The sequence below is a fragment of the Ictalurus punctatus genome, chromosome 27 (assembly GCF_001660625.3).
Source record: "Ictalurus punctatus breed USDA103 chromosome 27, Coco_2.0, whole genome shotgun sequence".
In the NCBI taxonomy this organism is placed as follows: domain Eukaryota; kingdom Metazoa; phylum Chordata; class Actinopteri; order Siluriformes; family Ictaluridae; genus Ictalurus; species Ictalurus punctatus.
This window is the reverse complement of record NC_030442.2, coordinates 6,525,315-6,542,391: the sequence shown is the minus strand read 5'-3', so window position 1 is coordinate 6,542,391 and position 17,077 is coordinate 6,525,315. Positions and strand designations below refer to the sequence as shown.

The 17,077-nt window shown below is 39.6% G+C and overlaps 1 protein-coding gene across 5 annotated transcripts in view; it reads left to right on the top strand.

Annotated features, from left to right (window-relative positions):
• cep89 (centrosomal protein 89) overlaps positions 1-17,077 on the top strand; it is a 116,296-nt gene that overhangs the window by 86,069 nt on the left and 13,150 nt on the right. The window lies entirely within an intron of this gene.

Below are 17,077 nucleotides of genomic sequence, written 5' to 3'. Positions count from 1 at the left end.
GTTTTATTGTTGTTGTTCTTGTTGTTGTTGCTCTCAGTTTTATTTGGTTGAATTACTTTTCTCTACAATATTGATTTTTCAGAGAATCACAATCCTTTGCTATATCACACATCTAAATATGCAGTACAGATCCCCAGAGCTGCCGGAATGTATGTTTTAGTCGTAAGATTAACTTTTTTTTTTGCTATAATGATATAGGAGACACCTGAAATGTACAATTATCTGCTTTTCAGCTAAATTAGTAGTCAGACCAAATGAAACAAATAAAATTTGAAGGGGAAGGGACGTGGGACGTGAAAGACGTGCATTTGCCCAGTAGCGGTTACTTTGACCACTGAATTCATGAGCCTTGAGTGTGTGAGCCAGCAGAAACCAAGTGGGTGGGATTGTGGTTTCTTTGCTCTGCAAAAAAAAAAAATAGTAGTAGTAATATGGGACTTCTACTTCATTGTTTCCTTGGAAAAAAAATTGCTGTTTTGTCCACTGACATACACAAGGGTTTTTGAGGTAAATTTTCATTCTCTCCCTGCTAGTATTTTATTGCTAGCAATGTTGGCACCTCTGGACTCCAAGCTGCTCCCAATCTCTAGAGCCACCACATAAGTGATGGTGAAATTAGTCAATGATAATACATCAGAGGGTTGCATATATATATTAAACATACCAGTAAATGTGTCCAAATTTCAGAGTGAGAGCTTATGAGAGACACAGGCCCAAGTCTACAAAAGCAACCGAACAGATTCCACACGCAGTAAAAGTTCAGTTTTTATGCAACTAAAAAGCCCAATTAGTAAACACAGTGGACTATCCACCAGTTTTCTGACACGATGCATGCATAAAATAGAGTAATATCTCGCTAGTCACATGTTAATTAGGCAAGATGTGCCTGTGTTCATCAACATTCTTATTAGAACCCCTACTTAATTGACAAGTTTAAATGTTCACTAAAATGGCTGTGGTTATTGTCTCTTAGTAAATATGGTCCTAAATGTGCCATAGTACTGTAAATAGTCTTGAAACACTGTATTCTGGGTCACGGGGGTAAATAATGAACACACCGGTGCATACCAGACAGGCAGACGATAAAGGTCACCAGTCTAAAATTGAACCTTTTTTGTGTGTTAAAAGGTAAAAAGCAGTAGCAGTGTGTGGCATGTGCAAAATCAATCAGCCTGGAAGCAGGGCTGGATTGTGAGAGTTCATGTTTTATATCTTGTTGGAGATCTCGGAAGTGTTAAGAGAAAAACTGCTTCTTTTTTCCACAGAAAGGCTTATATATATTAAAAAAACAATCAAATAAATCTATGGGTCAAAATTGTTACGAAGGTCATGGTTGGGTTTAGGTGTAGCATTAATCAGCTGTGTTAGTAATTATGTCATGGAAGGTCCTCACAAGGTGTGTGTGTGGGGGATGGTTTAGAGAGACTTGTAATATACAGTATTAATAGTTTTGGAGTTTATGTTACACTTCCTATATTTTCTTCACAGATTTTCTTATACTATCTAAACCAGTTTTTGGCAACACAATTGTGTTGTTGGTGTTATTGTATCATTATTTGTCGTGCCAACAAACACCCAGAATTTGAAGGAAAAAGAATGGGAACATAATCATATTTGTATTTGAAGGTACTCTACTGTACTTATCTTTGAATGGGAGAGTTGATGATATGTGATGAGGTGAATAACGTTGATTATCTCATTACAATGACACCTGTCAAGGGGTGGGATATATTCAACAGCAAGGAAACATTCAGTTCTCAAAGTTAATGTGTTGGAAGCAGGAAAAATGGGCAAGTGTAAGGATCTGAGCCACTTTGACATGGGCCAAATTGTGATGGCTAGATGACTGGGTCAGAGCATCTCCAAAACAGCAGGTCTTGTGGGGTGTTCCTGGTATGTAGTGGTTAGTACCTACTAGCAGTGGTCCAAGGAAGGACAGCAGGTGAACCAGTAACAGGGTCTTTGGCACCCAAGGTTCATTGATGTATGTGGGGAGCGAAGTCTAGCCCGTCTGGTACGATCCCACAGAAAAGCTACTGTAGCACAAATTGCTGAAAAATTATTGCTGGCTATGATAGAAAGGTGTCAGTACACTCAGTGCATCACAGCTTGCTGCACATGGGGCTCCGTAACTGCAGAATGCTCAGAGTGCCCATTCTGACCCCTATTCACAGCAGAAAGCACCCACAATGGGCACGTGAGCATCAGAAGTGGACTATGGAGCAATGGAAGAAGGTGGCCTGGTCTGATGAATCACGTTTTCTTTTACATTATGTGGAAGGCCGCGTGTCTGTTTGCCGTTTACCTGGGGAGGAGATGGCGCTAGGATGCACTATGGGAAGAAGGCAAGCCGGCAGAGACAGTGTGATGCTCTGGGCAGTGTTCTGCTGGGAAACCTTGGCTCCTGGCATTCATGTGGATGTTACCTACCACCTAACTAATCATTGATGCATACCAAGTAAACCCCTTCATGGCAACAGTATTTACTAATGGCAGTGGCCTCTTTCAGCAGGATAATGCACCCTGCCACGCTGCAAAAATTGTTCAGGAATGGTTTGAGGAACATGACAAAGAGTTGCAGGTGTTGACTTGGCCTCCAAATTCCCCAGATCTCAATCTGATCAAGCATCTATTGGATGTACTGGACAAACAAGTCCGATCCAGAGGTCTCACCTCGCAACTTACAGAACTTAAAGGATCTGCTTCTAAGATCTTGGTGTCAGATACCACAGCACATCTTCTGAGGTCTTGTGGAGTCCATGCCTCTATGGGTCAGAGCTGTTTTGGCTTCACAAGAGGGCCTACACATTATTAGGCAGACACTTTTAATGTTATGGCTGATCTGTGTATTTTTAAATGTATTTTTACTGTATCAGGAAACAATGTTTTGGGGATGTTTTAACCCAGTGGTTCTCAACCAGGGAGAGATCTGAAGGGGGGCAAATTGTTTTCAAGAAAAAAAAACACAGACAGGGCATCATTTGGGTACTCTGTATTTTATTGCTTTTCAAATAGAATGTGCATAAACGAAAAACCCAGCGTTCCCTCTCCCTCTGTATTTTCTTTTTGCTGGGGAGAGGTGGAACTTAGCCTGCCTTTTAACTTGCTGTCAGTGCAGACCAGTGTTGCCAACTTAACGACTTTATTTTGCAAAAAAAAAAAGCGCCTAGCGACAAATCTAGCGTCTTTTTAGACAAATCTTAGCAAATTTCCAAATGGTGCTAGTACTGTCCTGTAAGCGCGAGGTCTTGCTTTCCTGCTGCACTCACACCTCTCTTTGCGTCTGCTCTGTCAGTGAGTGGCTGAGAGCCTGAGATCTAACAATGTCATGGATAACAAGACGCGCCTTTCATCCCAATTTACATCATTCATACGTGAATGTTTTGAGAACGCAAGACGAATGTAATGCAACATGTAAAATAGTACACGTCAGTACAGCCTAGTTCTCTTGTTCAAAGCAGTTATATTGTTCAGAAACATTTTTGATCATTCATGTTCCATACCTGTCCGTTATACAGATTTATAAAAGTCATGAAAGTATTTTTTTTAAATCATAAAAGTTATGAAAAGTAATTAATAAGTACAAAACACAAAAGCAAAAAAGAAAGCTATCTATCTGTCTATCTATCTATCCATCAAAACCAGATTATAGATTAGGTATATAGAGTATCCCCTCAAAATAACTCAACACACAGCCATTAATGTCCAAGCCGCTGGCAACAAAAGTGAGTACACCCCTAAGTGAAAATGTCCAAATTGGGCCCAATTAGCCATTTTCCCTCCCTGCTGTCATGTGACTTCTTAGTGTGACAAGGTCTCAGGTGTGAATGGGGAGCAGGTGTGTTAAATTTGGTGTCATCAGTCTCACACTCCCTCATACTGGTCACTGGAAGTTCAACATGGCAAGTCATGGCAAATAACTCTCTGTGGATCTGAAAAAAAGAATTGTTGCTCTACTTCAAGATGGCCTAGGCTATAAGAAGATTGCCAAGACCCTGACACTGAGCTGCAGCACGGTGGCCAAGACCATACAGCGGTTTAACAGGACAGGTTCCACTCAGAACAGGCCTCGCCATGGTCGACCAAAGAAGTTGAGTGCACGTGCTCAGCGTCATATCCAGAGGTTGTCTTTGGTACATAGACGTATGAGTGCTGCCAGCATTGCTGCAGAGGTTGAAGGGCTGGGGGGGTCAGACTGTCAGTGCTCAGACCATATGCCGCACACTGCATCAAATTGGTCTGCATGGCTGTCATCCCAGAAGGAAGCCTCTTCTAAAGAGCCCCTTCCTTTTTCTGTAAAGCTGCTTTGAGACAATGTCTATTGTAAAAAGCGCTATACAAATAAAATTGAATTGAATTGAATTAAAGATGATGCACAAGAAAGCCCGCAAACAGTTTTCTGATGACAAGCAGACTAAGGACATGGATTACTGGAACCATGTCCTATGGTCTGATGAGACCAAGATAAACTTATTTGGTTCAGATGGTGTCAAGCGTGTGTGGGGCAACCAGGTGAGGAGTACAAAGACAAGTGTGTCTTGCCTACAGTCAAGCATGGTGGTGGGAGTGTCATGATCTGAGGCTGCATGAGTGCTGCCGGCACTGGGGAGCTACAGTTCATTGAGGGAACCATGAATGCCAACATGTACTGTGACATACTGAAGCAGAGCATGATCCCCTCCCTTCAGAGACTGGGCCGCAGGGCAGTATTCCAGCATGATAACGACCCCAAAAACACCTCCAAGACTACCAGTGCCTTGCTAAAGAAGCTGAGGGTGAAGGTGATGGACTGGCCAAGCATGTCTCCAGACCTAAACCCTATTGCGCATCCTTGGGGCATCCTCAGACGGAAGGTGGAGGAGAATGAGGTCTCGAACATCCACCAGCTCTGTGATGTCATCATGGAGGAGTGGAAGAGGACTCCAGTGGCAACCTGTGAAGCTCTGGTGAACTCCATGCTCAAGAGGGTTAAAGCAGTGCTGGAAAATAATGGTGGCCACACAAAATATAGATACTTTGGGCAGAATTTGTACATTTTCACTTAGGGGTGTACTCATTTTTGTTGCCAGTGGTTTAGACATTCAAGGCTGTGTGTTGTGTTATTTTGAGGGAACAGCAAATTTACACTGTTACACAAGCTGTACACTCACTACTTTACATTGTTGCAAAGTGTCATTTCTTCAATGTTGTCACATGAAAAGATCTAATCAAATTTTTATGTGAGAGGTCAAATGTGAGGGGTGTACTCACTTTTGTGAGATACTGTATATGTGTGTTAGTGTATATATATATATATATATATATATATATATATATTATTGCTTCTAAGACGAAGCTGCCATTTGAAACTGTGCTTTTGATAAAATAAAAATAATTAGAAAAAAATATCATATAGTTTGATAGTTCCATGTTTGGCATTAAAGAGCTGGGTTCAAATGAAAGTCATTTCTGTTCTTCATGGTTTATTGTTTGTTTTCCATCAGTCTTTATTCATTTTTAATGTATTGTGATTTCACACATCATTGGAAATATAGAGTAGAGTGTAAAGAGAGCACTTGCATGCAGGGGGGTTTTGGGGTTGGAGTTTGTGTATGGGATGACTTTTTAAAATGAGTCTGTCAAGTTTCCATCTTATTGATTGCATCTTATTCATCTATTTTACTTACTGCGAGTAATTAGCGTTACAACAGTGGAAACAAACAGTCTCAAAAGAAGCGTCATCTCAAGTTTGCCAAATACTGCCTGGATGACCCATAGCATTACTGCATCAGTATTTAACAGATATATATATGAAAAACATTTTAAATGGCAAACCTTTGAGTGTTCTTTTAAACCCCTGTTTATTTATGACCATCCACTTTATAGAGCAGCTGCAAAGGCCTTTTTTCATGTTGTCACACCATCTGTGTGACATCACTGGGGAGATGGGTCACCCACAGATAATATAACATAACATAATATTTAATTGCCACTAGAAGCTATATACAGATGTGTAGTTTGGTCATTTTCACAACTCAATACTCGAAAGACAAAATGGGCAAGTCTGTTCATTCTCAGGAGCTGATCAAGACTTTATAAGCTCAACAAAACGTAAAGGCTGAAAATCTGTAGCTGCCTTGTAACAAACTGATGTTTTTTTCTTCTTTCCTTCTGCATGTGTTTAACTTCAAGGCAGTGGAGCGCTGAAAAGAAATTAAACCTTAAAAGCTTATTGAAGTGTTTATAAACACTGCTGCATTCATTAATTTTAAACCTGATGTGTGGAAAGCAACTTATCTCACACTAAGTTCATTTCATTTTATAATTGATTCAATTGTATACAGTGGTAACATATGTTTTTAATAATTGGATGGTCCAATGTAGACAAATTGAACAATATATTTGCTTGTAGTGAGAAAGCATGGAAATCAAGCTCTGGCCTACAATAAATTAATTATATTCTAGGTAGTATAAAGTGAGTGAACACATTACATGTGAAATAAATGAGTGACTGAAAAGTATAACCTACACAATAATGAAAGATTATGGCTCCATTTGGTCTTTTTAATGCAGTTAATTAGAACTGCATACAGGATAACAGATGGAGAAATTTATTTCGCTTGGTTTACTTTACAAAACCTACTACTTACATATAATATGTAACATCTTCATTGAAGAGAAAATCAAAGAATCACTGGATGTTTCAGAAGTCATACAATATATCCCTGTAATTAGGGATGATGGTACACAAGTAACAAGCATTAATAATGCTACTGTATCCTGCAGACACATTTCTGTATGAGCTTTAACAACACCCAGGAAATAGTAAGCATAACAACAGTTTGATAATGACGCTGACCAAACTAATCAAAACTTTGGGGCCTTGTCACATCAGTGTTAAAAATTCCGAAAGCTGAAATCTGTTCATTTAACTCCTTCACTGCCAGACTCCCACTGTTGGGCATAATGGCTGACCCTGCAATCTGATCCTATGAGGGATAAATAAATAGCTAAAAATTGTGTGGGTAAGAGCTTTAGGTGAAATAGGAGCAAAGGTGTGAGTGGAGTACATATTTTCTCATTTTACTGGAATTTCCAACACTTTTACAAAAAAAATTTAAAAAATCTTTATAGTTACATTTACATACATATATCTGTAGGTTCTAGAAACATGAAAATATAAAACCTTCACATATACATACTAAATCAGAATAAACTATACCCCTTGAGGCCAATCCAAATCAAATTTATATTCAATCAATGGGTAAACAGATTGTTTAATAATGCATTAAATAGATGCCTCACCATGTACTCAGTCTTCAAGTTTTTACATGTGGAGTCACTGTATATGTTTTGTGTATGTGTATCACTATCAGATCGGCAAAGCAAATCCAGAAACTGATTCTGTGAAGAAAAGGTTCATGATTTAATTAATTAAGCAATAACATAAGAGTATTGTTCGGCTGTAGGTAACCACAACCGTGATGATATTCAGTAGGATATACAGTAGGATTAAAATTATGAGCATGATAAAGAACAGATATATATATGCTATGGGCTTAATGGTTACTATTTCTCAACCCAGCTGGATACCACTGGAGATTCTGGAGCAACATTAAAAATCACTCTCTCCAGTACTGTACTTGTAGAATTTATACCAAGACACACTGAAGTGGTCCAAAGGCTTACTAAGACTTCATGTCATTCCTTCAATTTGTCACCAATCTTTATGTTTTTACTTTGTGCGGTGGTTCAATGAACCTGTGTCTATCATCATAACTTTGCAGTGTGTGACTTTGCACTTTTACTGCTACCTGTGTAGATGATAAGAGTGTAGCTGTAGCAGCGTGTAATTAGAAATTCCAGAGCCAATGGTTTGTCCAAGTGACTGGGCACAAAAGGGTGATGATCTCTGCCACAACGCAATGAGACACAACCTTTAATTTGTGCCCAGTATGTAATTATTGTGAATATCTCTTGTGGATACGACAATCTGTCAGAGAAGGGTATAATCAGAAACACAACAGTCATACAGGACACACACACACACATGTTCACACACGCACACACAATTAAGAATTTAATTATATACTCCTAGCACAGCTGATCAGTCTTGCTCTCTGTGATCCTAGATGTCCAAACACTGCTTATACCACAGACTGGTGGACTGTTCAATAGATACACTGGCACATTTATGAGAGGACATAATTCATTTTGTCCTTTCTTTACTAGCTTCCTTATGGTGGAAACATTTTCAGCTTATAGTTGTTTTATTTTTTGTTCTCATATTCTTCCCTTATATTGTAGATGATCCATGCTTTAATTTTTGGACATGTATGTGACTTTAATGTAAAATGTTACTGTCACGATCTCGCCGGCAGCTGGCGAGACAGCTGGAGAGCGCGCGCGTGCACGAGATTACGTAATGAGGACTGTTTCCTATGGACACGTGCCTTTGTTTTGGTTTTGTTCTCTTCCTGTTCAGGTATTGGTTGATGTTTGAGGGTGTGTCATTATTGGTCCCAGCTGTCTGTGTTCGAGCATGATTATGTTTGTTATTAAAAGCCCTCGTGTTGCTGTGCACTTCGTGCCGTATTAACTGAATAACTGAATGTATAGGTGAATACGTTTAAGTATGCTAAGCGGTCGTGTTTTCATGTCCTGTTCTTGTTTCATGTCTCGAATCTAGTTTCATGGTTACACCTATTTTATCTCTTCCAGTCTAGTCCGTGTTTCATGTTTATTGACTTCGGTTTGAAAATAAAGACGTTGATCTGCGCTTGCTTCCACTCATAGTCTCATTCCGTAACAGTTACCAATATTGTTAATTATTCAAATATCTTTTATCAAAAAAAATGTATTGTTAAAATCTATCAGAATATCCTGTTGATACACATTTGCACATTTTTATGCGCCGTTATATCTGTCCATGCATCCGAAATCTCATTAGTATGATATCTCAAGAACAAGTGGTTGTTTGTAGGATTTATGTGAAATTATCACTGTAACCAGCAGATGAACTGAAAACGTAGCTTCTTTACCCATTTCACATAAAAGCCCTAGGTTGTCTTGGCAGTGTGTTTTATAATTTTATATAGTGTGATTAATAAATTATCAGAGGTCAGTGAACGAGGCAAAATCAAATTATATCTCCAAATTAATGGATGTGAGTGTATATAGGCTTAAAGTATTGTTTAAAGGTTCATGAAACCCCTCTCTTTCAGCTCAAGTCTACCTCACAATCTTTTTTTGAAAAATGCAACTTAAATGGGCATGGTTGGCTGTGAGAAAAGGGAGGGGCGTGGGTGTGGCAGGGCAAATCAGGGGAGGAAAAGGGGGGCGATCAGTTGTCACCTATCAGTGGCCCATGCCAACTCGCACTAAAAATCAGGGGTAAAGTGTGAGAAATTGTATGATTTTTTTTTTTATAGCTGGCAAAGTTAACGTCTGTGGTAGAAATTTAGACAAACACCAGTAGACTCATCCTCTCAGGTGTAGAAGTTTTATTACAGAGAGATATGAATATAGGATAGAAGATGAGTACGCTCTGAAGCACTCCTCTCTCACATGCCATATTTAAATTTTAAGATAAGGAGAGCTGGACATCTGCGAGTCTCGAAAAGGGAGTTCTAGGAGGTTTGAGCCAGTTTGGTGGTTTCAAGGTCTTGGCAGATATGCAGACATTCCTGATGACAATAACATGATTGTGTCAATGTAAGAGGAAAGAGCGTTCTGTACTAATCTCCATGACATGTCCGCAAACACCATTATTCACTGATGAACATGAACAGAGCTATTACAAAGTAAGGAATTAATGATTTCCCTCACAAGTCCAATATAATACATTGACTACCATCTGTATTTTTCCCTTTAAAAATGATTAATAATATTATTATATAATAATAATATTATAACTGATGCCCTTTTACATATTAGATCAATCGTAATTTTGTATAATTGTTTACATGTATATGTACATATACGATTGTTGTTACTGTTATTATTATTATTATGTATAAATATACAGTACCTCACAAAAGTGAGTACACCCCTCACATTTTTGTAAATATTTGATTATATCTTTTCATGTGACAACACTGAAGAAATGACACTTTGCTACAATGTAAAGTAGTGAGTGTACAGCTTGTGTAACAGTGTAAATTTGCTGTCCCCTCAAAATAACTCAACACACAGCCATTAATGTCTAAACCACTGGCAACAAAAGTGAGTACACCACTAAGTGAAAATGTCCAAATTGGGCCCAAAGTGTCAATATTTTGTGTGGCCACCATTATTTCCAGCACTGCCTTAACCCTCTTGGGCATGGAGTTCACCAGAGCTTCACAGGCTGCCACTAGAGTCCTCTTCCACTCCCCCATCATGGCATCACGGAGCTGGTGGATGTTTGAGACCTTGTGCTCCTCCACCTTCCATTTGAGGATGCCCCACAGATGCGCAATAGGGTTTAGGTCTGGAGACATGCTTGGCCAGTCCATCACCTTCACCCCCAGCTTCTTTAGCAAGGCAGTGGTCGTCTTGGAGGTGTGTTTGGGGTCGTTATCATGCTGGAATACATGCTGGGATCATGCTCTGCTTCAGTATGTCACAGTACATGTTGGCATTCATTATTCCCTCAATGAACTGTAGCTCCCCAATGCCGGCAGCACTCATGCAGCCCCAGACCATGACACTCCCACCACCATGCTTGACTGTTGGCAAGACACACTTGTCTTTGTACTCCTCACCTGGTTGCCCCACACACGCTTGACACCATCTGAACCAAATAAGTTTATCTTGGTCTCATCAGACCACAGGACATGGTTCCAGTAATCCATGTCCTTAGTCTGCTTGTCTTCAGCAAACTGTTTGCGGGCTTTCTTGTGCATCATCTTTAGAAGAGGCTTCCTTCTGGGACGACAGCCATGCAGACCAATTTGATGCAGTGTGCGGCATATGGTCTGAGCACTGACAGGCTGACCCCCCACCCCTTCAACCTCTGCAGCAATGCTGGCAGCACTCACGTCTATGTCCCAAAGACAACCTCTGGATATGATGCTGAGCACGTGCACTCAACTTCTTTAGTCGACCATGGCGAGGCCTGTTCTGAGTGGAACCTGTCCTGTTAAACCACTGTATGGTCTTGGCCACCATGCTGCAGCTCAGTGTCAGGGTCTTGGCAATCTTCTTATAGTCTAGGCCATCTTTATGTAGAGCAACAATTCTTTTTTTCAGATCCTCAGAGACTTCTTTGCCATGAGGTGCCATGTTGAACTTCCAGTGACCAGTATGAGGGAGTGTGAGAGCGATGACATCAAATTTAACACACCTGCTCCCCATTCACACCTGAGACAAATCACATGACCCCGGGGAGGGAAAATGGCTAATTGGTCCCAATTTGGACATTTTCACTTAAGGTGTACTCACTTTTGTTGCCGGCGGTTTAGACATTAATGGCTGTGTGTTGAGTTATTTTGAGGGGACAGCAAATTTACACTGTTACACAAGCTGTACACTCACTACTTTACATTGTAGCAAAGTGTCATTTCTTCAGTGTTGTCACATGAAAAGACATAATCAAATATTTACAAAAATGCGAGGGATGTACTCACTTTTGTGATATACTGTATATACCTAATCTGTAATCTGGTTTTGATGGATAGATAGATAGACAGCTTTTTTTTGCTTTTGTTTTTTTGTACTTATTAATTACTTTTCATAACTTTTATGATTTTAAAAAATAACTTTCATGACTTTTATAAATCTATATAACGGACAGGTATGGAACATGAATGATCAGAAATGTTTCTGAACAGTATAACTGCTTTGAACAAGAGAACTAGGCTGTACTGACGTGTACTATTTTACATGTTGCATTACATTCGTCTTGCGTTCTCAAAACATTCACGTATGAATGATGTAAATTGGGATGAAAGGCGCGTCTTGTTATCCATGACATTGTTAGATCTCAGGCTCTCAGCCACTCACTGACAGAGCAGACGCAGAGAGAGGTGTGAGTGCAGCAGGAAAGCAAGACCTCGCGCTTGCAGGACAGTACTAGCACCATTTGGAAATTTGCTAAGATTTGTCTAAAAAGACGCTAGATTTGTCGCTAGGCGCTTTTTTTTTTGCAAAATAAAGTCGTTAAGTTGGCAACACTGGTCTGCACTGACAGCAAGATAAAAGGCAGGCTAAGTTCCACCTCTCCCCAGCAAAAAGAAAATACAGAGGGAGAGGGAACTCTGGGTTTTTCGTTTATGCACATTCTATTTGAAAAGCAATAAAATACAGAGTACCCAAATGATGCCCTGTCTGTGTTTTTTTTTCTTGAAAACAATTTGCCCCCCCCTTCAGATCTGTCCCTGGTTGAGAACCACTGGGTTAAAACATCCCCAAAACATTGTTTCCTGATACAGTAAAAATACATTTAAAAATATACAGATCAGCCATAACATTAAAAGCGTACACTCACTACTTTACATTGTAGCAAAGTGTCATTTCTATATATATATATATATATATATATGTGTGTGTGTGTGTGTGTGTGTGTATATATATATATATATATATATATATATATATATATATATATATATATATATATATATATATATATATATATATATATATATATATATAGAGAGAGAGAGAGAGAGAGAGAGAGAGAGAGAGAGAGAGATAGATAGATAGATAGATAGATAGATAGATAGATTTTATGTAGAGTAGATAATCATTATACCTGGTCTCTTCCAATATAGGGGGGTGCCACATGATAGGGAAGGCTTGGGGGGGCTTTAGTTGCAAAAGGTTGAGAACCTCTGCTAAAGTACATTACCACATCACTGCCTGTGACGTCGGCACGATGTAGATTTTAAACCCGATAGACGAAAATAGGGGGAAGAAAATATCTAAATTAACATAAATTAACCAAATTAAAATTAACCCATGCTAACATTGTCTTTTATGATGTGTGACACTAACACCTCTGTTAAAATCTCAGAGAATGTAGTTTAGTGTTTCATGACCCTTTAATACTATTGATTACTGTACTAAATCCTTCTCAGGTTGTTGGTCCTGACCCCTCTCCTGAGTCCTGTGATGAATTTCTTAATTTTTTTAGTCAACAAAATTGAAGTGATCTATTCTTCTACTGTGCCTTCAAGATTTGATCCTCTATTTTGAGGATTCACCACGGCTCAGGTATTTAACTAACAGTCGACCAGTCTCCTTAGCCCAGCTTTCTGATTTAATCTCACAGATTAAGTGTTAAAGCTGTATGATGGATGTTCGTCCTGCACGTCTTTTAAACAAGGTTTTTGAAACTGTCAGTCCAGTTGTGGCAACCATTATTAATAGCTCTTTAACTACCAGAGTTGTACCAGCCAGCCTTAAACATGCAATTGTGCAGCCTTTGCTTAAAAAAAAAACTTTACACAACAACTATATGCCTATTTCTGAATTGCCTGTTATCTCGAAGTTGCTGAAAAAGTTGTTTATGCACAGTTATATTAAATGGTAAATGGTCTGCACTTGTATAGCGCTTTTTTAACCTGAGCAGTTCTACAAAGCGTTTTACACTGTGTCTCATTCACCCATTCACACACACACACCAATGGTAGCAGAGCTGCCATGCAAGGCGTTAGTTTGCCATCGGGAGCAACATGGGGTTCAAAGGACACTTTGGCATGTGGACTCATTTGAGCCGGGAATCGAACCGCCAACCCTACGATTAGTGGACAACCTGCTCTACCACCTATGTTTTTCTACCACCTGAGCCACAGCTGCCCAATTCTCATTTGAATTTTTCAAATATTTTAGATAAGTTCCAGTCAGGTTTTAGATCTTTCCGCAGCACTGAATCTGCCCTGTTAAAGGTTACTAATGATATTTTAATGTCACTCGACTCTGGCACTTGTGCTGTGTTGGTCTTATTGGATCTTAGCGCTGCCTTTGATACTATTGATCATAATATTCTTTTAAATCACTCAGAATCTGTGGTTGGTATCAAGGTCCTGGCTTTGCAGTGGTTTTATCTGAGACATAGGACTTTCGCAGTAAACATAGGTAATTTGTCTTCTTCATCAGCCCCGTTATCGTGTGGTGTTCCTCAGGGCTCCATCCTTTGTTGTTTTCCCTTTATCTGCTTCCCCTGAGTTCTATTGTTCAGAAATATGATATTTCCTTTCACTGCTATGCTGATGATACCCTGTTATATTTTCCAGTTAGGGCAAATGACATCAGTCCTTTTGGGTCCCTTTTTAAATGTCTTGAGGACATTAAATGTTGGATGGCTAACAATTGTCTGCAGTTCAATGAAAGAAAAACTGAAGCCATTATTTTGGGCTCCCCTACTGTTTCTTCTGCTCTTGAGGCTCAGTTAGGTCCTTTGTCTGTTAACAAATGTGTCAGTGCTGTTGTTAAGGAAAGCTTTTTTCATTTAAGATCTACTGCCAAGTTAAAACAGTTTTTATATAGAAAAGACCTAGAAACCATGATTCATGCACTTGTTACATCACGGTTGGACTACTGTAATTCTTTGTATGTTGGCCTTCCTCAATCTGCCTTATACCATCCAAACAGTAACCTTCCGGAAGTGGAAGTCTACTGATCAAACAGCTTTCTCCAATTCTGTTGTTTCCTTCTTAAGCGATCTGCATCCCTCATCGCTGGAGGAGAAAGTTCTGCAGTTAAATTCTGCTCTTGCTACTAACCTAGATTCTTTTGCTCCCCTAAGGTCGCGTAAGGTCACATTCGACCGCTCTGCTCCTTGGTATAATGACAATCTGCGCTCTAGAAATGCTGTTGTCGGAAAATGGAGCACAAATGGCACCTTACTGGACTGAATGTCTGCTATCAAGCGTGGAAGGATCTTCTGGGTGATTACCGAGCACTAATGCAGACTGAAAGATCATCTTACTTCTCTCAGGCTATTGTAAACAATCAAAATAATCCCAGACACTTGTTCCAAACCATAAACAGATTGCTTCAAACTAATACTGTTGCCAATTTGTCTGTTTCTCAGCAGCTATGTAGTTCTTTTCTTCAGTTTTTTAATTCTAAGATTGATAATGTTCACAAAGAAATTTCTGTCACACCTGACTCTGCCTCTTCACTCCTTCGTCCATCTGGGTTCACTCTTGTTTCTTGGTTCACTCATTTCTCCCTGTTTGATTCTGAGGCTCTCACAAGGGAGGTATCCAGCATGAAATTCACCACTTGCTTGCTAGATCCAATTCCCACAAACCTATTTAAATCGTGCTTCGATGTTTGGTGCCCTACTATCCTCAGCATTATAAATGAATCACTGGAGACTGGGGTCATTCCCACAGTACTAAAGACTGCTGCTGTTACACCTGTACCAAAGAAAGAAAATGTTTCCGTGGATGATTTTAGCAATTTTCGTCCCATTTCAAATCTTCAATTTTTGGCAAAAATACTTTAGCGTGTTGTTGCCTCTCAACTATGTAATCATCTTACAATTAATAACCTCCTTGAACCCCTTCAGTCAGGTTTTCGTAAACTTCACAGCACTGAAACGGCGTTTGTCAAAGTTACCAATGACTTGTTGATGGCCTCTGATTCTGGCGCTACATCCATTCTTATTCTTCATGATCTTAGAGCTGCTTTCGATACTGTGGATCATGGTCTTTTACTTACCTGCCTTGAAAGTGTTTTTGGTGTGTCTGGGACAGTTTTAAACTGGTTTAAATCCTATTTTACTGAACGTTCCCAGTTTATTTCTATGGGAGGCTACAGGTCTGACACTAGCTCTGTGCTCACTGGTGTTCCTCAGAGTTCAGTTTTAGGCCCTTTACTTTTCAATATCTATCTATCTCCACTTGGGCATCTGCTGCGATCGCTCGGCCTCCGTTATCACTTCTATGCTGACGATACCCAAATCTACATTCACTCAAAATCTGGTGAAAACCTTGATGTTTGTTTTCTTTCTGACTGTATTTCTGAGATAAAAACATGGATGAACAATAACTTTCTGTGCCTGAACAGCGGGAAAACCGAAGTTATGCTTATAGGTTCCCGTCATCAAATTCTCAAAGCTGGTCCACTTTCCCTGTTTGTTGATGGCTCTGTTCTAGAGACCCAAAGTAAAATGAGGAACCTTGGAGTAATTTTCGATACCAGTCTTAAATTTGATTCTTTTGTATGAGTTGATGCACTCATGAGTTGAGCACTGTTAAAGCTTCCTCTTTTCACCTCAGAAATATAGCTAGACTGCGCCCAATGCTAAACTTCTCTGTGGCTGAAAAGCTCATAAACTCATTTGTTGTCACTCGGCTGGATTACTGTAACGCCGTTTTAGCCGGAGTTTCTAAATCCACAATTAACAAATTGCAATACGTTAAAAACTCTGCCGCCAGGATCCTGACCTGGACCAGGAAATATGAACATATTACTCCTGTTCTGGAGTCCTTGCACTGGCTCCCGTTCAGGTTCCGTGTCGATTTTAAGATCATGATGTTGACATACAAGGCATTACATGGCTTTGCTCCTCAGTACTTATCTAGTCTATTAATCCCTTACACCCCAAATCGCAGACTACGCTCCTCACAGTGTAATCTGTTAACTGTTTCACAAACCTGCCTAAAATCTATGGGTGACAGGGCTTTTTCTGTCTATGCTCCTTCACTTTGGAACTCTCTTCCTCCTGAACTCAGGGAAGCTCAGACCTTTGGCATTTTTAAAGCTCAATTTACGATACATGTGTAAAATGCAGCAGCTAGATTTTTTTAAACAGGGACCAAAAAGAGGGATCATATTTTGCTTATTCTAGCATCTCTTCACTGGCTTCCTGTCAAGTTTAGAATTGATTTTAAAATTCTAATTTATGCATACAAAGTTCTTTCTGGTTCTGCTCCACAGTACATCACTGACATTCTTCACCTTTACTCTCCTACTAGAGCATTGAGATCATGTAGTCAACTTCTTTTATCTGTCCCTCGTTGTCGTACTAAGACAAAGGGTGATCGAGTCTTTTCTGTGGTTGGTCCCAAACTTTGGAACAGTCTCCATTTTCACATGAGGTCCGCCCCATCTTTAGCAATTTTCGAATCATCTCTTAAAAAAATGTTTTTTCTTTGTGTTA